The following is a 22,694-nucleotide window of genomic DNA, read 5'->3' as shown; positions in this document are numbered from 1 at the left end:
TAGTTTACCTGCCTATGAACGTGGGCACCGGCGGCGAAGATGTTTTAGCTGGGCGAGGTTCTAAGAGATCTCTATCTATTTGTCTAAATGGATGCATTAGCCGATGGATGCGTCAGCTGATCGACAACTTAAGGTATTGAAATCGGAACACTCATACTAAAATATACCAACTGAACAGGCGTTAATAGCTACCAAATGTTCTGAAAAGAAAGGAGACAAACCGGCACAGCATTCGCCGCTAAATCTTGTGCATACTGACGATGAAACGTTTGCCAAGCACTTGTGCAGGTGCAGAATATAGTTTTAGAGCATAGCTGCAAATGGCACACCAGCTTGCTTTTGAAGAGTCTGTGCACGAAGAAAAATCACGTGACCTCCTCCGAACCAGCGATGAAAACCCATATAAGGACATCGTGTGACGCCGCCATGACGTCAGATCACCGACTTCTGACATCATGACATGAAGTCATGCGATGACGTCATCAATCGGCATCATGGATCAGTCAAAGCCTCGAAGCTGGGCCGATCTCGGAGGCAGTGCAACGCCGGGTGAGTTGCACAAAGCTTCAGTGGAGCAGTATGTGCCCTCTCTTACTTGTTTCGCTACGGCAGTCTAGCGTAGGCGCTGCGCTGGCGAAACATGGAGAAAAAGCAATCTTTTTTGTTGTACTGAACAGCCTTTGTACACTTTGCTCACCAACGGCGCATCTTGTCTGACCGATTCTAGTGCTAATGAGAAATGCGAAAGAAAACATGGCTGATGCGTCTGTCATAGGAATCGGTGTAACACGAAAGGAAACATGTCTTCACAGACGTAGTTGAGCGTTTGTTGGGCATTCTTTCGCCCCAAGCGCGAAGGAATAAACGCTACAACAACAAATAGTAATGTCACGCGAAGAACGGCAAGCAGCTCGATACTTGCAACGCGCTGCTCATGCAGAAAGGGCGCACGCAACGAACATACAAAGGATGAGTGCGAACAAACGGTCATGAGATAAGCCCGCGCACGAGCGACCACGCCCTGTAGAGGCGCGCCCTCATCCGCGTGGGGCGACGACCTTCAAAGCGCGCTCTTCGAGCCCTTCGCGCCATCTCGTTAGTAATAATGAAAACAGGCTGAAGTGCCGCCGATCTCTGAGTACCGCCATCGGTAAATGGTGTACATAAATAGTTTTCCGTTATCATGGCATAGAACGTGCCGTCTGTGGCCGAATTGTTTCGCGCCCCGCGCTGCAGAGCGAGGGGTCATAAGTTCGACTCCCGGTGACAGAACGTTTCCTTCTGTTTTTTTTTTCTTTGCCAACTATTAGTCTTTATATTTTACAACGTCATATCCGCGACGGAAATACGTCAGTAGATCCGAAAATATAACTCCATAACTCAGACTTACGTGTGAAGTCAATCCTGTCGCCTGTGAACAAACGGGTAACGCCGGTATATCAGCCGTTCCGCAAGAAAAGTTATTCGACGGCGTTCGATCGGCTCGGGTTCGCGTAAAGCACAGAAGTATACGATGGGCCGCCCACACTAGCTTTTACATTTGTCTCTAGGAAACAGGCCGCATTGCTTACTAGAACCTAGATTAACGAGGCACTTTGTGTGGCTGAGCCACCAATATAACAGACTCATTGCCATGGCGAAATGGCTTGTGTAGAAGGCTGATCGTCCAGTTATACATTGGTACCGGGACATTGGTACCGCGCACGGAACGGGTTAATTGTAGAATAATAATAATTTGTGGGGTTTTAATTACGTGCCATAACCATGACATGATTATGAGGCAAGCCGTAACACGAGGCTCCGGAAATTTAGACGATTTGGTGTTCTTTAACATGCGCTGACATCGCATAGTACAAGGGGCCTCTAGCATTTCGCCTGCCCCGCCACGGTGGTCTAGTGGTTATGACGCTCGACTGCTGACCCGAAGGTCGCGGGATCGAATCCCGGCCGTGGCGGCTGCATTTTAGGAGGAGGCGAAAATGTTTGAGGCCCGTGTACTTAGGTTTGAGTGCACGCTAAATAACCCCAGGTGGTCGAACTTTCCGGAGCTCTCCACTACGGCGTCTCTCATAATCATATGGTGGTTTTGGGACGTTAAACCCCCGATAATATTATTATCTAGCATTTTGGCTCCATTGAAATGCTACCGCCTGCGGCCGGGATCCTATTTGGAAAACCTGGGAGAGGCCTCCGCCCTGAAGCGGTCATAGTCAGGCTTGTGATAATGTTTAGAAACACGAAACACACACACGTGCGCACGTGTGTGTGTGTGTGCGTGTGTGTGTAAACAGCAATAAACCACATATTAGCGCTATATATATATATATATATATATATATATATATATATATATATATAGGCAGGCATCGTGGTGGAGCGGCCGTAGCGTTGCAAGTAGTCAAGTAGATCCTCCGTGAGAAGTCACAACGTTGTTTATTTCGACGTTTCAGCCAGAGTCTGGCCTTCATCAGGAATGAGGGTACAGTTTGTTGGTGCTCAGCTTTATACAATCTTAGAGGAGTGAGGGTACGCGGAATAATAATAATAATAATAATAATAATAATAAGAAGAAGAAGAAGAAGAAGAAGAAGAAGAAAAAAGAGAAAAAAAAGTGAGAACATGTATACATGTATATATATATATATATATATATATATATATATATATATATATATATATATATATATATATATATATATATATATATAGCCGCAAATGTACCCCTGATATTACGATCACTTCACTTGGGTCACGGAAAACGCTTGAAAGATTTCAATAAAACCTCGCGGTCAGAATTTCGCCATAGCGTGCGTTTCGAGACCGTTGAACATGTCTTTGTAATACACCTATACGTGTAGAATTAAAGGGGTACCTACACTAATGGTCTCACCTACCGCATCGACACTATAGCGCGACGTCAGGCTGACGTATCAATTCTAACATCTTCACGAGCCAGCATAGCTAAGTCGTAATGACGTCAGGTACTAAAACGTAAAAAATTGGCGCTTGTTCGTCCCCACCGCAGCGATCTGAGCGGAGCAGCCGTGGAAACGTCACGGTATCTTGCGCGACCACGCGCCGAGAATCTCATACCACGTCATGACGTCAGACTACAGTAGAAACAGAAACTAGCTTTTCATGACATGCTGTATTTAATTTTGCCGGGCATACTCACGCAGACTAGTACATTTTCTAAGCTCTTCAGGGCTTGGGCTTTCATTTAAGAAAAATAAAAAAGCGACAACTGAAAATTTTCGTGTCAGTACCCCTTTAAGGTAGTTTTACCTCCACCTACCGAATCGCTTACAAGACCCACTATAATAAAAACATATGTTACGGTCGCGCATTCATTCAACAGAGCGGCAGGCCCTTGTATGTGAAATATATATGCAGTTGAAACTCGATAACGATGGGATGAGCAGGCTAGAATTATTGCGCAAACCGACAACTTCGTAAAATGGGGAAAGGGGTTTTTCGGTACACGTAAACATGATGCTGTAACGTAGGTTCACCCAAAAGTTACCGCGACATTGTGTTTGCCGCTAAGCCACGGATACGCGTTTAAAAAGTCCACGAGAGTGGGCCGGACATGGAGCCTCCCATATTCGGGCGATGCATGCCAGGTAGAGGACCCGACTGTCTCAAAATTAGAAAGAAATGACAGCATTTTATTGATTCACGTCAGGAAAAGCTTTGTTAAATCGAGTTTGTAGCCGCGTTAGTTTCGTTAATTCGGGTTGAAGACAGTATGAACCCTACGGGTAACTGCCGGGGAATAGAAGCTCCTTCGTTAAACCGGGATCATCGTGAAATCGGGTTTCGTTAGCTGTACTGAACATCGAACGGAAATTGAGGTTCTGCGTGGTTACACGAAGCGCAGCCGCGTGAGTTATAGTCTCTTGGACATGTATTTTGCATCCGTCAACCTTGAATACAAGGATCATTTTTATGGCATGGCGGAATTGCATCAAAAAGAGAATTATAGCAAACTGGAAGTCGTTTAAGGATCACGGGCCGCCACGTGCGCTGCATGTCATGAAAAAAAATGAACAAATTAACAGTTTACTTACACTGCTCAGGTGAAATAACATCGGTTTCTGTGAAAGAAAATGATAGGATTGATATTTCTATATTTAAACGCGAAGACACACACATCAAGCTGTCTATGTATAGAGGGAAAATACCGGTTGCCCTTACCTTCGGCCTTCTTCCTCTCTATTAAAGAAATGAAGAAAAAAATTTCATGTAAAGCTACTAGGGGCATGTTACAGGAACAGATTGAGAGTTCATGCGGAAACGTATGCTAAAGGAAGGAACCAATTATTGCTAAATAAAATTAGCGTGGCAACGCTGACCAGCCGAAGAAGTAACCGTAAATGTGTTGTTCGACAAAACAAGACGACTGGTGGTTGTTTAGGCCGCATCATTAAGTTACATTTTTCTGATATTACCTACCACGCGTGCGCGAACTTCAATCATCGGGGCTGCACAAATCAAGCTCACCAAAATCAAAAACCTTCATGTATAGTAATATCTGGGGTTTAACGTCCCAAAACCACGATATGATTATGAGAGACGCCGTAGTGGAGGGCTCCGGAAATTTCGACCACCTGGGGTTCTTTAACGTGCACCTAAATCTAAGTACACGGGCCTCACACATTTTCGCCTCCATCGAAAATGCAGCCGCCGCGGCCGGGATTCGATCCCGCGACCTTCGGATCAGCAGTCGAGCGCCATAACCACTAGACCACCGTGGCGGGGCCCTTCATGTACAGAACTGTAGGCTGTAAGAGCGAATAACCTTCATGTACAGAACTTATTCGCTCTTACATCCTACAGTAAAAGTTCACTAACGTGCAGGACACAAGCAAAAGGCGAAAGAAGGGAACAGACCAAAAACTGCCGCACAATGAACGCGAATCTTGTCGTTTGCCTTCCAGTTTTAGTGGCCTGTCGCTACTTTTGTACGTTTTCCAGCATTGAACATCGAAAGATCTCAAACTTCAATAAAATTTTGTTACCGCGAATTGCAAAAAAAAATTGCTAATTAAGGCTTGGTTCAAGAGAAAATCAACTATATTGCGACGCAAGGAACGCCTCTAGCGAGACGTGTCTTCGAGGTGCCCGGGGTCTTCGCGAACGATGCCAACCTTAATCCGACAAATCCCTGCATTCCTGCGCATGAAACAGTCTTAGAGCCAGTTTTCCCTATATGTAATTCTAAGGAACTCTGTGGTCATCACGGTACTTTCTTTAAATTGCCTAGAGTGAAAAATGGCGCTGAGATGCTGCTGCATGCATGACAGTGCTGGGATGGATCGGATTCCGACTGCCATTTTTTGCCAAGAGTTAGGACACCTCGGAGACGAGTCTGGCTACGCATGTTCCTTGCCTGGCAATAGGAAATTTTGTACTGTAGCAGCACATAATAAGCTATTTCTGTTTAGGTATTAAACAGAAACGAGTATCATTTAACTTTAAAAGCTTCTGCGTCAATGTAAATCTTACGAAATGTAAAAAAAAAGCCGTCCGCATTTTCCCACTGGGGGAACTCAAGTAAATGCGTCGCAGAATGGTGGGGGTATCGCGTCATCATCATCAAAGGGGAGGGGGAGGAGAGGGAAGGAGAAGAGGAAGGGAGAGGAGAGGCCTGCTGTCGGCACGAGACGAGCCGAGCATGCGCAGTGGGGGTGTGGACGGTGCCGCCGACGCCGCAGGTGCGACTAAGAAATGCTCCGCATTTAAAACGGGAAGCGAATGAACGCAGCGGGTGTGGCAGACTAAATGAAGTGAGCCATGGTGAGCTGAAGGAATGTAAGGAGCCGGGAGGACATATGGTAAAAAAAAGTCGCCCGCATCTTCCCACGGGGGGAACTCGAGTAAATGCGTCGCAGAGTGGTGGGGATATCGCCTCATCATCATCAACGAGGAGGGAAGGAGGAGAGGGAGGAAGAGGAGGGAGGAAGGGAGAGGAGAAGCCTGCTGCCGGCACGAGACGAGCAAAGCATGCGAGGGAGGGAGAGGAGAGGCTTGCTGCCGGCACGAGATGAGCCGAGCATGCGCAGTGGGGGTGTGGACGGTGCCGCCGACGCCGCAGGTGCGACTAAGAAATGCTCCGCATTTAAAACGGAAGCGAATGAACGCAGCGGGGGGTGGCAGACTAAATGAAGTGAGCCATGGTGAGCTGAAGGAATGTAAGGAGCCGGGAGGACATATGGTAAAAAAAAAGTCGCCCGCATCTTCCCACGGGGGGAACTCGAGTAAATGCGTCGCAGAGTGGTGGGGGTATCGCCTCATCATCATCAACGGGGAGGGAAGGAGGAGAGGGAGGGAGAGGAGGGAGGAAGGGAGAGGAGAGGCCTGCTGCCGGCACGAGACGAGCAGAGCATGCGAGGGAGGGAGAGGAGAGGCTTGCTGCCAGCACGAGACGAGCCGAGCATGCGCAGTGGGGGTGTGGACGGCGCCGCTGATGCCGCAGGTGCGACTAAGAAATGCTCCGCATTTAAAAGTAGGCAGCGGCCACGAAATATGGAAGACAGACGATAAGGTCAACGTTAACTGTGCGACAGTTTGTCGTCTGTCTCATCCTTCCGCCGTTTGATCATGTACGTCTTGTAGGTGAGTAAACTTTTATTATAAATACACTACAGCTAAAAGAGACTGTTTATGGAGTTTTTGATTTAAAGAGCATTTATTTGTGAAGCGATATCCTCGTTTGAGGCCAAGCCTCACTCAACGCCAGCCAACACAAGCCTCGTAGACACATATATCATAATGCCTTTGACGGCACAGTGCATCTTAGGAAATTCGCATAGACGGTGGCGCCACATTTCCCTCTATGTGTTATTGTCAGAAACTCTACGGCCATCAGGATCGATTCCTCTTCGTCGGCTACATCGAATTGCGTTTCAACCACCAGATGAAGTTCTGACAACGTACCCTACCCGAAAGTGCCTGTCAGCTACCAGCGTATGCACTACCAACTAGCCCACCAGTCTGTCCTGTGAGCTGAACGGATATACTGTCTAGAACTGCCGCTCTGTCGCGTGTCGCTGTCTGCTGCTACACAATAAATAATGTGCACAATGCTTAGTACCACGATCATTTCTACAAATTTTGGCCACAGTAACCGCCTTTTTTTTGCTCGTTATGACTACGTTTCAACAAAAAAGTCACAATCGATCCTATTTGTGCATTCGTTGCTTCAAATGGCTGCAGGAGGTCGAAATATTTTGGCGCCCTTTTTCTTTCTTGATTTGTCTATACGAACAGTTTCATTTAGACTCACAGTTTTTAGAGAGCATTTCTAGAGGGTCTGCGTATCATATAATAGACTTGAAAAGGCCCTGAAACCCACTTCATTAGGTTATCGGGTAAGGTATTGCTCCGATAAGTTTGAGGGCGGGGGTTCGATCCCCGGTCACGGCGACGGCACTTAGATGGGGCGAGATTAAACAAAAAACGTGTCTACTCTGATTTAGGCGCACGTTGAACAATTCGCGACTGCTCAAAATCAATTATTAACACCAAAAAATATGAATACCATGGGTTCTAAAACTATGGTAACCCATAAACTGTTGTTAGTGCTTCTGGGGACATATTTAGGCACGTGTCAGTGGCAAAGCGAACTCACCCTTGTGAAGAAAGATGAAATAGAATGCAATGCCGAAGAGGAACATGCTGAAGAACATCACAATTATTAGGACCAGGTACCGCATGCACACAGCCCCCGTTGAACTGCAATGCACGTAGAACGATAATCGTCGTGTGCTCCTTTAGTGTAAGACAAAGCGCACTTCTAATAAAAGAATCGTTCTCAGTTACGATAACCATTCAATGGATCTTCATCGCTGCGTATTAGAGCTTACGTTAGTATTATCCTGCTGGCCAAAGTTTAATAGTTGCTCTTAGCTAACCTCAGAAGAAACGCAGCACGCATTCGCACGCATGAAAATTGGAATTTACTCGTAGAAAGCCTATCTTGGGCCACTGACGTTGCTTTGAGGAAGCCGGTAAGATCACGGGACAATACCACATTCAGTTTAGCACATCACCGTATGCATCCTACGTTTTCAGGGCTATCACAATGAAACAAGCATTTAATATAATTTGCAATAAAATCTTCCGTAAAATTTATGGTGAACATTGGAAACAGCCATTATTTACAATTTCAGTTAACATTATCGAAACGTAACGCATGTAATTTTTATCGTAATTCCTGCAGGCCGGTTGTACTACACAACGCTAACTGGCCCTAAACGGGCTGTAAGGACGAAATATCTTTCAGGGAAAACGATAAAGTACCTTTCTGTACTCCATTTCACAAGTAAATTGTAGCCCTGCGAGAGCTACGAGGAATAACGAAGTCGCATTCTTGAGCAGCTGAACATAGTTCGACACGCAATTGCCCGGTCATAGGCAGGATTGAGACCTTTGGGTTTGTTTGGCCTGCGCTACGTCACAATAGCATGTGATACGTTAATCTCACTTGGAATGTGCGTCGTATACCTTCAAAGAATAATGGATATAACTGCCGGTAATTGTCATTTTATAGCGACACGGCAGCGACCATGAAGACGCGACCGCCCGCTTCGGTCCCAGCTTGCGCTTGCCACTTTCCAACCGCCTTGAGAGCAAGTAAAATTAATGCTGAAATCAGTTGCAACATTGCTTCATCTCACGCTGACGACAAGAACATCAGGCATATGCCGTGTAGTTATCGTTGAGATCAACTGTCTGCTAAAACAGCTGACCTGCTAAGAAACCTCGCGTATCGCGGCGACTGCCACGATACGCGAGGCTTCTTGCTGCTGTCCTTCGTGGCAGACAATGCACAATTTTTTAAACGTAATCTAAAAATATGAGCGTTATACTATTACTAAATTTTCATGAACGGTAACCAAGAGCACCCGTGTTTGAGAACTCTTTCCAATCTAAATTCATTTTAAACTGTGCAGCAGCGGCCATCACCAAAACAAGTACGTCGGCGCAATTTTAACGGCTCGGTCGGCCCGGCGCTATTTTGACGGGTCCAGACCGAAAAATCGCGAGCGAAAATTTCCAGCGTGAGGGTCGCTCGCGGCTGAGCGCTGCAGCACGAGCAAACGGCCCTTTTGTTTTCGCTGAGAACGAATTCGCAGCCTGAAAATCGCTGCATATTGTGTCGTGTGCAACGGCCTTTCGCCTCCGAGAACTTGGGGATGGCTCCTGAAAATAGCGCGAGATGGTGACCAATACTTTGCTGCCGAAGCGTCTGGACGCGTAATTAATGGCATCTTCAGCAAATCGCACCAGGGCGCCTCATTGCGCACCGGTTTCTTCCAATCAGCGTAGCGACTGGGCGTCCCGGAGCGCACCGGGGCGATTTGTCGAAGATGGCATAACGCAAATAAAAATGTCGTTTCAGGACTTACGGGCCGCACGGCGGATGACGATAACATGACAGATTCGAGGCGGAAGGCACCACATCACGCGTTGCCGCCATGTTTCTCAATGTCCGAAGCTACCGTCTGCTTGCCTCTACTCGGGTCATCTGTCGTCTGGATGCTTCTCACAGACAGACGGACAGCGGAATGGATTTTATTTTTGCAAAGTCATGTAACCCCCTAGCAACGTCCGGCCGAAAAAGCCCGGATGAAAGAGCGCCGGGCTTTGTGTCGTCTGCCACTGCCGTATATTTGAATGGCTGTCGTGACAGGCGCCATCATGACGAAGCGTTTTCTGGTTGTTTTAGGTAAGCTATTGTAAGCGCGCCGGGTTTTCTATCGTCTGCCACCGCCATGCATTTCAATGGCCGTCGTGACAGAGGCTAGCACGACGAAACGTTTTCCGGCTGTTTTAGGTCAGCCATTACAGCTACATGATTTCTCGCAATATGTGCTACTATTCTGTCAGCATGCACAAAGGCTCAAGGTATCAAGTGAGTCAAGAGTTTCTTACGTCGCTTGTTACTGAAAGCGCGCCGCCCGGAACGGTCTGCTGTTTAAGATAAACTTCGCGCTTGTCGCTGCTCCGTTCATGCTCAAATATTTGCAGAAAGTTCGCGTATTATCGTCAAGAACTTTCGAAGTAGCCCTTGGCATCGTTACTTGCCTAGTTTGTCAAGAAAAAAAATTGGTCTACGTCGGCGCTTTGCAAATACCCACAACCAGTTCCCGGATTTCAATCTTGAAGGCGATACTTTACCTACATGACAGTGCACAGACGGTCAAAAAAATGACAGAATTCGCTTAAGAGCTGCACACTATTGTTCGCATTATTCAAAATTACACTTCATATTATTAGCTGGCTCATTTATATATAAAAAAAACTGCTCAATTAACTTTGTCTGCGGCCAGTGCGCTGTGTTTCAGGGCTTTTGCAGGCACTAGAGCATAATGCCAATTTTGGCATTTGAAGACGCTAGAGCGTAACCTTTCAGGTAAAAGACTCGTAGGTCGTCTGTTTTGAGCTCCTGCCGCAGGCGGAAGAAAGCAAAATCCTCTTGAAATGCTTGCCAAAATTTTAACACTATGCGCGCAAGCGTGTCCCCACCAAGCAATCGCCGGTACTCTACATATCAAAGATATTGCATTTTTCGATGGAAGCGACGTTGGAGGCTCTACATATGTCTGGTGACGTCAGCAAAGAACTCGGTAGGCGTGCCACGCCTGTCCGCGCGCTCGTGGCGTTGTTATTTGCTTTATCGTTTCTTCGTATCTTTCGGTTTAAAAAATTATGATGATCATGCTTCATTTATCAAAGTCTATTGTTTACATGGCTTTCTTTATTCACAAATGTTCCTGTTGTCCTGGCAATTGAGGTTGCGGAGGCCCGTTTGAAAGAAGACAGGAATTTGCAAAGTCGTACGTCGATGTCGGTGGAGGACATCGTAATTTTGTTGCGGTTTTGCCTGAAACAAACGTACTTTAGTTTCAACAACACAGTTTACCACCAAATTGAAGGTTGCCCTATGGGAAGTCCAGTCTCCGTCACTATGGCCAACTTAGTGATGGAGCACGTCGAAACACGGGCGCTGGAGGTTCTACGTTTTCAGTTGAAACTATACCGTAGGTACGTTGATGACACTTTCGTCATCCTGAAGAGGGCAAATCTGGTTGCTTTCCATGAGGTACTGAACGGCGTACATCCTGCCATTAAGTTTGCCTATGAAGTAGAGAAGGATAATGCCTTGCCATTTTTGGATATACTTGTCCGCAGGGCTTGTAATGGCGGGGTGGAAACAACAGTGTACCGGAAACAATGCGATACCGGAGGCTTTTTGTCCTTCCGTTCACATCACCCGGCCGAGCACAAACGGTCCGTCGTGAGGACGTTCTTGTCCCGTTGCGATACTGTGTGTTCTGATCAGCACTTGCGGCGACATGAGATGGAAAATGTGGTCGGTGCGTTGGAGCAAAGGCATTACCCGAGGACCTTTATCAACGACACCATGAGACGTATGCGAGGGGGAACAAGAAGTGTGGCACGAGAAAACACAACATCCATTGTTTCCATTCCTTACGTCCAGGGCGTGTCAGACTCTGTTCGGAGAGCACTTCGTCCGCTGGGCATTAAAACCGTTTTCAGACCTCATTGTACCTTGGGAAACGTGTTCACTAAGCCTAAAGACCGCACCCCTGCGAACGATCAAAGCGGGGTCGTCTACAAGGTACCGTGCGGGGACTGCGACGCTACATACATCGGCGAAACAGGCAGGAAGCGGTCAACGAGGTTCAAAGAGCACAAAGGGGACGTCGCCAAAGCCACCCATGCCACGCATTCCAAGAGCGAACTCGTCGAACACTGCTGGACGACGGGGCATGCCTTCGACTTCAGTAATGCGACGACGCTGGCTCGGGAACAAAGGTGGGGCAAGAGAAAGCTTCTCGAGTCGTGGTTCATCCGCCGTGACAGGTCGGCGTGCAACAGCAACCGTCGCCCCCTACCGGATGTGTACAGAGACATACGAGACTAGAAATAGACTGGGTTACCTTCGCTCATTCGGTGCCAGTTCATACTGAAGATGCCACCCGAATAGGTGGCGAAACGTCTGTGTAGTTTTTTGTTATATTTTGTTGTGTTAAGTCGGAGTATCTGTTTATCATGAACTCTCCCGGCTTTTGGAACATTTTTGCATGGCTTACGAGTAAAAAAAATGGCAAAATACTACTCTCTCTAATATTTAAAGGCGAAAGCTTCCTCGAAACTTGGTAAAGCATTAAGTTGTAGAATCGGGGACTAGACTTTATTCAAGAGAATGTGCTGCAGTGTGAGAGACGCTTAATAAATTACCTTGATGTTCTTAGTCGACTTTGATATTCCTCTCTCCTCGACTGTAGCTTCCTGCGCTTCAAGTAGTGTCGCACTGCCTCCGAGATCGGCCCACATTTGTCCGATTGATGATGGGAATTGGTGACGCCATCATGTAACGTCATGTAGTGACGTCATCGCGTGATGTCATGATAACGTCACAAATTTTGACGATCCCTGACGTCGTGATGTCGTTACATGATGGCGTGACGATGCGACGTCATCGGTCGCTCGGAGAAACTCACGTGGGTTTCTGAACGGAGCCTTGAGAGGCCTCACGCAAGGCCTCACAAGGCTTCCTCACAATGATCCATCACATAACGTCATCATGACGTTGCATGATGGCGTGATGGCGTGCCGTCATCGCTCGCTCGGAGAAGATGACGTGGATTTTCGGACGAAGCCATGCGCTTCGTCCGATAAGGCCTTTGACAGTCCTTACGGTCACGCAATTTCTCGCAAAAGTCTCGCGAAATTATCACGGACGGGAGCGCCAACAGAGCCACGTCAACACGTCAAAACAAACTACGTCAACTACGGTCAGTCTGTATAGACAGCACGGGCGTGCAGACGTCATCCGAGCACCCAGAAGGCGACGTGGTGCGGATAAACAGAACCTGTGAGACTGTCGCCCTTTCTATTGGCCAAAGAGCCCTGCAACGTTGACAGCGCTGCAGCGAACTACTGAGGTGGAGTAATATAGGTTCATTTGCAATGCTGGGCGCTGCGAACTCACGGTGGCTGTTGTACAGCGATCCTTGATATCCCTGATCGCATCATCCCCGATCGCATCATGGACATTTCCATTTTGTTCTCCGTCTTGGCGGTTCTACCGAGCAAAGTGAAGAATATCCTGCGCAGAGGAAAAAAGAAAAAAAGAGCCATTGCAAGACACGTGTTGATAAATTTCATTTTAGGATAAACGTAAGGCGTGCGATGAAAGGGAAACACTGGGACACATGCTATGACAATCCTATAGTTTGCACGACAAAGTACCGGGAAACCACGAGGAGGCAGTCTCGAACCGCAAGGGGCGCCAAGAGGCAGCTCTTCTCACTTGAAGACCTACTTGGGGCAGTCCGGTGTGGCGATAATAATAATTTTCTGGTGTAACGTCTCTAAACCACGATATGATTATGAGGGACGCCGTAGTGGAGGACTCCGTAAATTTCGACAACCTGCGGTTCTTTACCGCGCACCTAAATCTGAGTATACGGGCCTCGAGCACTTCGCCTCCATCGAATTGCGGCCTACGCGGCCGGGATTTGATGCCGCGACCTTCGGGTCAGCAGTCGCGCACCCTAACCACTAGACCACAATGGGGGGTTCCAGTGTGCAGAGGAAGCCGCCCGAGTCCAAAGTCTCGCGCCCTATGTTTTGGAAAGGGGGGTGGGGAGGGGTCTCACTTAGCCCCGGTCAAGGCAACATAGCAGAAATTTAAATAATGTTGTTTCGTTCGTTCGTTCATTCATTCATTCATTCATTCATTCATTCATTCATTCATTCATTCATTCACTAAATGCTCAATATGACGTAGTATTGTAACTAAACATGAACGTGTTGAAGCGATATATCGAAGGTCTCAGAGAGAAACGTCCTAGAAAGAATTATCAGAGTGGAGCATTGGTTTACTTTCGCACTGAGAAGCGAAATTCAGCTCTAAGAGAGGAAACAAAATTTTAAAAATTCACAACACGAGCGCTCGCTCGTCATTCTTCGTGCCTTCTCCTAGGGCCGAATTTCGCTTGTAACCACGAACACTATCCCACGAACTAGCCGATTTAAAGTCTATGAAAATGTTATTCCCAGCTAAAAACATTTACCCAGCCTGCACAGTTATAGGATTCTTGGTTATGTTCGGTGCGCGAGTAAGCTGCTGAGACTGCGCCGTGTTTCGCGGCTTAGCTAGCTAATCAGCATTGATAAACGTTTAGTCGATTTTCACTATTATCTGTCTCCGCCGAGTTCAGTCATTCGAACAGGAAGTATCGTAAAGCTCGCCCCAGCTGAGCCTCGAAAATTGTTGCGCGGTTACTGCGGCGGCAAAAATCGTCCTATACGAGATACGTTATATGCGGTCGCCTTGTAGCCTGCGTCACACGCCCACCGTGAAAGCGATCAACGTCGTATGTTTCTCTAATAAAGTGGGGCTCACGCAGTACTTGAGACAGGCTGAGGACAGCGACCGCAGGCCTTGGGAGCAACCCTTCTTCTCTGTTGGATGATGGTGATGATGGTAACCACGCTCATGACGGCGACCCACTAGGATGTGTGGCCAAAAGAAGAACACAAATGGACCGTAGGCAACAGTAACAATAAAATGACGCTAAAGGGAAAAACGACAAGCCGAGGATGCCGCCCTGGTCCAAGGGCTTCAAGCCGTCACCTGACGCCATCATCATCGACGGAGAGTGGGACGGGACAGGGGTTAATCCCCTCTTCCCCCCGCCCCGCCCGGACTTTTATTAAAGTTCATTCATTCATTCATTCATTCATTCATTCATTCATTCATTCATTCATTCATTCATTCATTCATTCATTCTCTTATTAGCAAGTTACCACTTTCACAATGACACGAAAACTACCCTTGCTGCTCGATGACGCTTGGTAAGTGAGAAAGCGTGCAAAAAGAAAACTCAGCTGGCGACACCACCTTGAAGTTCTCGCACCACCTCGCTGCCACGTCATAGATTCTGACAACGTCTGCTAGAGGCTTCAAAGCTATTAATCGAAAAAAAAAAGAGTAGAAATTATTTTCGTTTGAGGGGGCCATAGACTTAGCCCGACAAGCTTTCGAAAATAGCGTTGAGCCATTGCGGCCAAAATGCGCAAAAACAATTTTAAATCCGTGACGTCACGCTGGCGTTCGTGTGCAGATTGCAAGCAGGCTTTTAAAAACGAAACATTGACATTCATTTTTTTTTCATGTATTACTAAACCTATAATGTAATAACGAGAGGAGAGTCTTCAATTAATAATTTACCAGTGCCCATTAATTTATTTTTTCACTTCAGTGTCCCTTTAATGACGATCTGTAACGTGAGAAATACCGCCTTGTGAGTGGTACTACTGAAAGACGTTCTTAAACTGCGCGAAATGACCAGGACACAAACAAGAAAACACAGAGAACACCATGAGCGCAGACGTTCTGCGCCTCTGCGCTCGTGGTGTTCCCTTTGCGCTCGTGGTGTTTTCTATTTTTTCTTGCTTGTGTTGTCATCATCTCGCGCAGCTTAAGAACGTCTAATAGCAATTCAGCAACTAGCCCGCCAGAACGTATTACTGCAGCACTGGCAGGCAGCACAAAGGGCAAACAGAGGGGTGCGCAGTTTTTTCTAATATTTTTATGTGTATTTAATCTGGGCTGGACAACGTGATGCATCGAAAGATACGCGTCATTATTTTAAATGTTCGTCATTGCGCTACATTCGCATGAAGACATTCGTAACCACTGCTCACTGAGAGTACACTTATTGCTTTTTTTTTGTAAGCATCACCAGATGACTCTTCGCGTCGATTACCGCTTATGCGTGGGATCCGCCTTTCTTTCTTCTTTATTTTGCAAGGTACCGTTATTCACAAAATACAGGACGCTTGTACGCTGCCGTGTACTTAACAGTGGTTGCAATTTACCAAACGAGCCGGAAACGGGGACGGCAGGAACATATGAGGAAATAATAATAGCAATAACAATAACTGGCGGGGCCTTCCGTGCCAAAACTACGATATTAAAAAGAGGCAAGCGCTATTCGAGTAGTTTGAATTAATTTCAACCACCTGGGGTTCCTTAAAGTAAACAGAAATCTAAGGACACGGGTGTACCTTGCGTTTTGCCTCCACCGAAATGCCTCCGCTGTAGCCAGCAATGGAACCCGCGCACTCAGCATAGCAGCGGGACAGATGTCGTGCTAAGCAGGAAAGAATACCGTATCGCAGAAAATCCGGTGTCTGCATCAGCTGCGTTGTCGATCAGCGAAAGGCCCCGATGGAAGCAACGCACAAAAATCACGGCTCCAGCGGGACTCAAACATTCTGAATGGAAGTCTTCAAGTATTCGTCACGAATTCTACCACAGAGCTACATCAATGCTTCAAACAGCCTCGGAAAAAGACCCTCCACAATTAGTCATATCGGGACAACGCCTACTGTAGTTGCAGTTTCGGCAATACGCCTTTATATAATAAAAATTACATATGCTGAACTATGACTCAGCAAGCTATAGTCAAGCGCTGCAGGAATACGCCGACGACCGGTACATCTGACATGCACATCATCGCAGCCAAAGGCGGGAGCACGATGGGGGCAGCAGGGGGAAAATGCCCCCCCCCCCCCCCCTCCTTAAGCATCTGAAGGGGCGCGAAGTCGTCACCATAACTTTACTGAGTGTGTCCTGTCCCGTCATTCTTTAAACTGTAAGGTTATGGCCGTGCATGTTTTTGACGATAATGGCGGACTAGGACCACTATTGTTGCATTCCAAAAGCAGTTTACTTTCCCTTTTTATCCCCGGAAAGACGGAGACCAATGGCAGGCATTATTGGGAAGCACGTCATTGCTTCATTTTCTTTTTCACATCCGCCGCGAAATCGCAGCGAGCACCAACTCGCCTGACCAGCAAACCCTTTTGAATCCATTGCGACGCTTGTTTACTTTCGAATTAGACCAACGCTATGGTGAGGAGGGAGGGGGGTGAGGACGTTGGGACATCACCCCTCTAGTGGGCAACCCTGAATACGCATATGGTTGCACCGTATCATACACTTCATTTTCATAAAATTGACGTCCTGGCTCTAACGTTAGTGCCGACATTACATCGGACCATGAGGTACCCATTACCCGCCACGTGCTTGGCTCGCCCACAATATGCGCACAACTACTCAATTTACACAAACACGTCGATGCACGCAGTAACGCTTGGCTCAAAGATAAACATCCGCCATAGGCTGCTACACGCTGACTGCATCGCTTGAAATCGATTCCTGCAAAGCGTCGGATCTGCCAGATTTTTAACGCGATATCGTTAAAGAGCTCGTTTCGCTAGAAATTCTGGTGGCGGCGTCGGTGTTGGCATCCCGGTTATGAGCAAAAAATCAGCGTTGTCCGTGAGCGAAAAAATCGAGAAAGATGCAAATAAAATAAATAGTAACACTCTTCGGTTTAAGTGAGAATCGAACCCAAGTCCTCTGCGTAGCTAGCAGGTGTTCTAGCGCGGAGCCACGCCACAACTTGGAACTGCTTCAGAAACAAAGATTCATGAACGTCATATAGTGGGAGAAGTATCCTTAACGCGCGGAATATTGCGTGGCAGAAGCGTAGAATCCTGCCAGGCGTCAAAACATGTGATTTGCGCAACGGGTGGGCGTTTTAAAGGCCCACTCATTACAAAGCACTCAGACATATTTAATCATAACCAACAGTAAAAGCTTCAACAAAGTGAGCAGCTGCGTAGGTTCACGTGTTGTCTTACGGACGCAGAATGGGCACTTCGCTGATTCACGAAAGGAAGAATTATGGCGCAATGGGTACTTCGCAACTGTACTTGCAGTAGGCATTCTGGGATACTGTGAAACGGCCACTGTTACGCGCACAGACGTTCGTTTCCTTGGGGCACGGTTGAGAACATCCTTGGACGGTGCACCCGTAACGAAATGTGCACTGCATGTTGTCGTGTGCCGAGGGGGCTGCCAGTTTGTTACGTCAGCGCTGAAATGTACAGATGCTAGTGGCACGAGAAATAAAAAATTACAGCATATCCACGGGTGAATGATGAAGAGCTTGGGAAAAGCTCCTGAAGCAATCATGTTCTCGGGATTCGCTTCTCGTTGAGCCCGTTTCGCAGCGGCGTCCTTGGCGCGCACCTTCACGGGATCCGCCTGGCTGCCGCCGAGCGAGCGCCCGCCGCTGCGCATCGTCCATGCTCCGCCAACGATCCGACACGTACTACTGGTACTACGGCAACAATCCAGGAGAATGAGAGAGGCGCTCGCTCCCCGCGCCGCCCGCGCAGCAGCCAATCGGAGAGCAGCGGCATTTCCAGCGCCCTCTAGTGTCGATTCACACAAGCGCCATATTGCACACACTTCTATTGGACCAACGCCATCTAGGAAATGAGACGAGAAATGGTGATGACGACACAGATAGAGTCACTGGAAAATCAGAGTACCACAAAGGTAGGCTGCACGCGGGCAACATTGGGTGGCGGCGGCCATGTCCCTTCCAGACCGTCCGGCGCGTTGCTAGCGTGTGTTGAGAAGTGACGGATCTTTTAGCCTCAGTGCCGTGTTACGCTGTGCAGAACGTGTGTGTGTGTGTTTCTTCAATAGGATATTAGAAGTGATTTCGAGTCATCGGCAGGTATGGATCGGCTGCGCGGTTAGCGGTGTAACTAATGAAACGTACGGCGAATGTTGCCCTGTGCTCGCGAACTCTCTTCATGGCTTCATCGGTCTCTTTTCGTGTCACGCCCGGGCGTGTTCGCTAGGTCCGGATCTGTAAACACAGTTGCATTAGCGCAGTGACATCGTGCGAGATGTCATTTACTTCGACATTTGGTGAATCTTGGCTGTTTGCGCTAGCTTTGCAGTCGGTGTTCAGGTTCACTGCACTCGATAACGTTATCGAACAACATCGAGAACATTCAACATTGCGTCCTTCGACTGACCGCTGACGCATAGCTTGCTTGCGCACCATGCTTGCTGTTCAACTGGTTGATATGTGTAATATAAGTTGTGTGTGTACGGTAATTGGAAGTTTTGCGCGACGTCTTGATTCGGAACGCCAGCAGCCAAACGCACGCGCGAATCGGCGTGTGGTAGGTAAGGTGCATCTTATCTTGCGATACGTAGAAAATAGGCCATCAAAAATGATTGACATCACTACTTAATTGTTTCATTTCCTATTTCTTGTCTCCTTAATATTCCTAACGTTGCAATGAATTTGCAAATATTTTGCTGTGTTCCGACAAACAGTTCTTTTTTTGGAGTTGCCAGCGCGTAAAAAGCTGCGGTTCGGTTTCTGCACTGCTGCACCTTTTTTTTTTTCATAATGCACTCTTATTAAAACTTCCTCGGCATGGTGCATTATGTTCTTTCGATCAGAAATAGCACATCCCGGAATTTTTAAAGCGCATACTACTGCAACACAGTATGTATATTGCTACATGTAGGCTGCCGGAATTCATATTGTCGACGCGCGTGTGCGCCCGACGAAGAGGACGAAGGTCGCTAGCTGCTCGAGCTCGGAGCCGGACTGGTCAGCGCTACAGCCGCTCTTGCAAATACATCTTGTGAATAGCGACTTGTAAAAGCGACTCGTCACTCACGTAACTCACGTAACATATTTGGTGGAGGTGGAACGTTCCCCGTCCTCACCACGCAGCTCCGCAGTGGCCGCGTCATCCAGCCTCTCGCCATGGCTTCCAATGACAACCCGTCCCCATCTCCATCTGCGGCTCCTACGACAACATTTGTCACGGTCCCCACCCCCCGCGATCCCGGGACATTCTCCGCGCAACCTGGCCTCGACGTCGACTACTGGCTTCGCCTGTATGAACGGGTCAGTCAAACTCACCGGTGGGACCCTACCATGATGCTCGCTAACGTTCTCTTCTACTTGGACGGAACCCCGCGCATCTGGTACGAGACACATGAGACCGAGCTCACCAGCTGGGAGACGTTCAAGGAGAAGCTACGTGACATCTTTGGGAACCCGACCGGTCGCCACGCAGCTGCACGACAAGAGCTCGCTACCCGTGTACAGTCGCCTACTGAGTCGTATGTCTCCTACATACAAGAAGTGCTTGCTCTTTGCCGGAAAGTGGACGAGGCAATGCCCGAAGCTGACAAAGTGGGTCACGTTTTGAAAGGCATCGCGGACGACGCTTTCCATTTGCTGGTCTACACCAACGTCTCGACTATCGACCGCATCATTCAAGAATGCCGCCGTTTCGAAACGGCCAAAAGCCGTCGTGTGCACCCTCAATTTTCTCGGTTGCCAAACACGGCTGCCACGTCCACCTGCTCCGATTCCGCCGCTACACCGCCCTTTGAGCAGAGTGTAACGCGTATCGTTCGACGGGAACTTGAAGCGGCAAGTCCAGCGCCGTTCCAGCCCTCTCCATTCGACCATGCCACTATACAACCAACCCCCGCGGTCTCCGTTATTCAGGCGGTCGTACGACAAGAATTCGCCAACCTCGGGTTCCCTGTCGCCTGCCCCGTCTCTCGCCCCTCGTCCCGACCAATGCCTATGAATGCATCTCGAAGTGACCCATTCGTTCCTCCACGATCTCGCAACCCAGCGGAATGGCGAACTCCCGACGACAGACCCATCTGCTTCCGGTGCCACCGCGTTGGTCATGTCTCCCGCTACTGCCGCGCCACTTGGACGCCGCCATATAGGACCCAATTTTTCTCGCCTTCCCGCCCATATGAAGATCTTCGCCGGTATTCGCCCAGCCGTACAGACCCTACTTGTGACACACCTAACAGCCGCCCTCCTGCTCGTTCACCGTCCCCTCAACGCCGTCGTTACCCGTCGCCCCAACCACGCCGCCAACCCTCGCCGCCCAACTTTGCATCGTACCCGACGGAAAACTAGATCGTGCAGCTCCTGGAGGTAGTGCTGCATCATCTCCTTCTGAACCAAATCCTCCGTTGACGCTTCCTACGAACAAGAACCTCATCGATGTGCATGTGGACGGTATTTCTTTGACGGCTCTAGTCGATACTGGAGCTCACGTGTCCATAATCAGTGCTCGTCTTTGTCGCCGACTGAAAAAAGTCCTCACGCCTGCTACTACAAAAGCTGTACGCGTCGCCGATAGCGGAACTGTTCCTGTCACTGGAATGTGTACAGCTCGTATAAGCATCGCCGACCGTTACGTTCCTGTCCTATTCACGGTGCTCCATAATTGTCCTCATGACCTCATCCTAGGGATGGACTTCCTATCGACCCATTCTGCCCTGATAGACTGTTCCGCTGGTACTCTTTGCTTGGACCTTCCTCTTCAGCCAGATATTCACCCCGACCTTCCACACAGCCTCTGCACCACGGATTTCATCCGCCTACCGCCTAAAGCCCTAACATTCGCCGAATTAACAACGACTTCATCCGTGTTGGATGGGCACTACGTCGTCACGCCGATTACTGATGTACTTCTGGCACGTGACATCACTGTGCCTCACTGCGTCATAACTATAGCCGCTAACCGGGTACATCTCCCCGTCATAAATTTCGGCTTCACGAAGCAAGTCCTCCCTCAAGGCATCTTAATCGCGACGTTGCAGTCCTTAGCCGATGACCAAGTCACCTCTTTTGCAGCAGACGTATGCTCCAATCTTCCTTGTCGCCCACCCGATGCCACAAGCCTCGACATGGCATTACGCCCCATGATTGCCCCAGACCTCCCCCCAGCGCAATCAGCCGCCCTCATCCGCCTTTTGGCTTCTTACCGCGAGATCTTCGACCTTGACAATCGACCACTCGGCCAAACTTCTCTTGTGCAGCACCGTATCAACACAGGTGATGCTGTTCCCATTCACCGTCGACCGTATCGGGTGTCCGTATCGGAGCGCCAGATTATTCAAGAAGAAGTAAACAAGATGTTAGCTAAAGGTATTATTGAGCCCTCATCGAGCCCTTGGGCGTCACCCGTCGTCCTGGTTAAAAAGAAAGACAACACGTGGCGTTTCTGCATCGATTACCGGCATCTAAATCGAATTACGAAAAAGGACGTGTATCCTTTGCCCCGCATTGATGACGCTCTCGATTGTCTCCATGGCGCACGCTACTTTTCGTCCATAGACCTTCGCTCCGGTTATTGGCAGATTGCCGTGGACGAGAAAGACCAAGAAAAGACCGCCTTCGTCACTCCCGATGGCCTGTACCAATTCAAGGTTATGCCCTTCGGTCTATGCAACGCCCCAGCCACGTTCGAGCGCATGATGGACACTCTGCTACAAGGGTTCAAATGGTCAACATGCCTTTGTTACCTAGACGACGTCCTCGTATTTTCACCTACATTTGAGACCCACCTTGAGCGTCTGTCGGCTATTCTCGACGTCTTCCGCAATGCTGGCCTCCAGTTGAACTCGTCGAAGTGTCACTTCGGCCGCCAACAGATTACAGTGTTGGGCCACCTCGTCGATGCTTCTGGTGTGCGGCCGGACCCTGAGAAAATTCGTGCCGTCACCAGTTTTCCAGTACCCCAATCCGCCAAAGATGTTCGGAGTTTTGTGGGACTCTGTTCCTATTTCCGGCGGTTCGTGAAAGACTTTGCAGCAATCGCTCGACCACTTACTGATCTTCTAAAGAAAGACGTCCCATTTTCGTGGGGGTCCACTCAAGCTGCCGCCTTCTCTCACCTCATCACAATTTTGACGACGCCACCTATATTGGCCCACT

Source organism: Rhipicephalus sanguineus, chromosome 9 (assembly GCF_013339695.2).
Source record: "Rhipicephalus sanguineus isolate Rsan-2018 chromosome 9, BIME_Rsan_1.4, whole genome shotgun sequence".
NCBI classification, from domain to species: Eukaryota; Metazoa; Arthropoda; class Arachnida; order Ixodida; family Ixodidae; genus Rhipicephalus; species Rhipicephalus sanguineus.
This window is presented reverse-complemented; position numbering follows the sequence as displayed.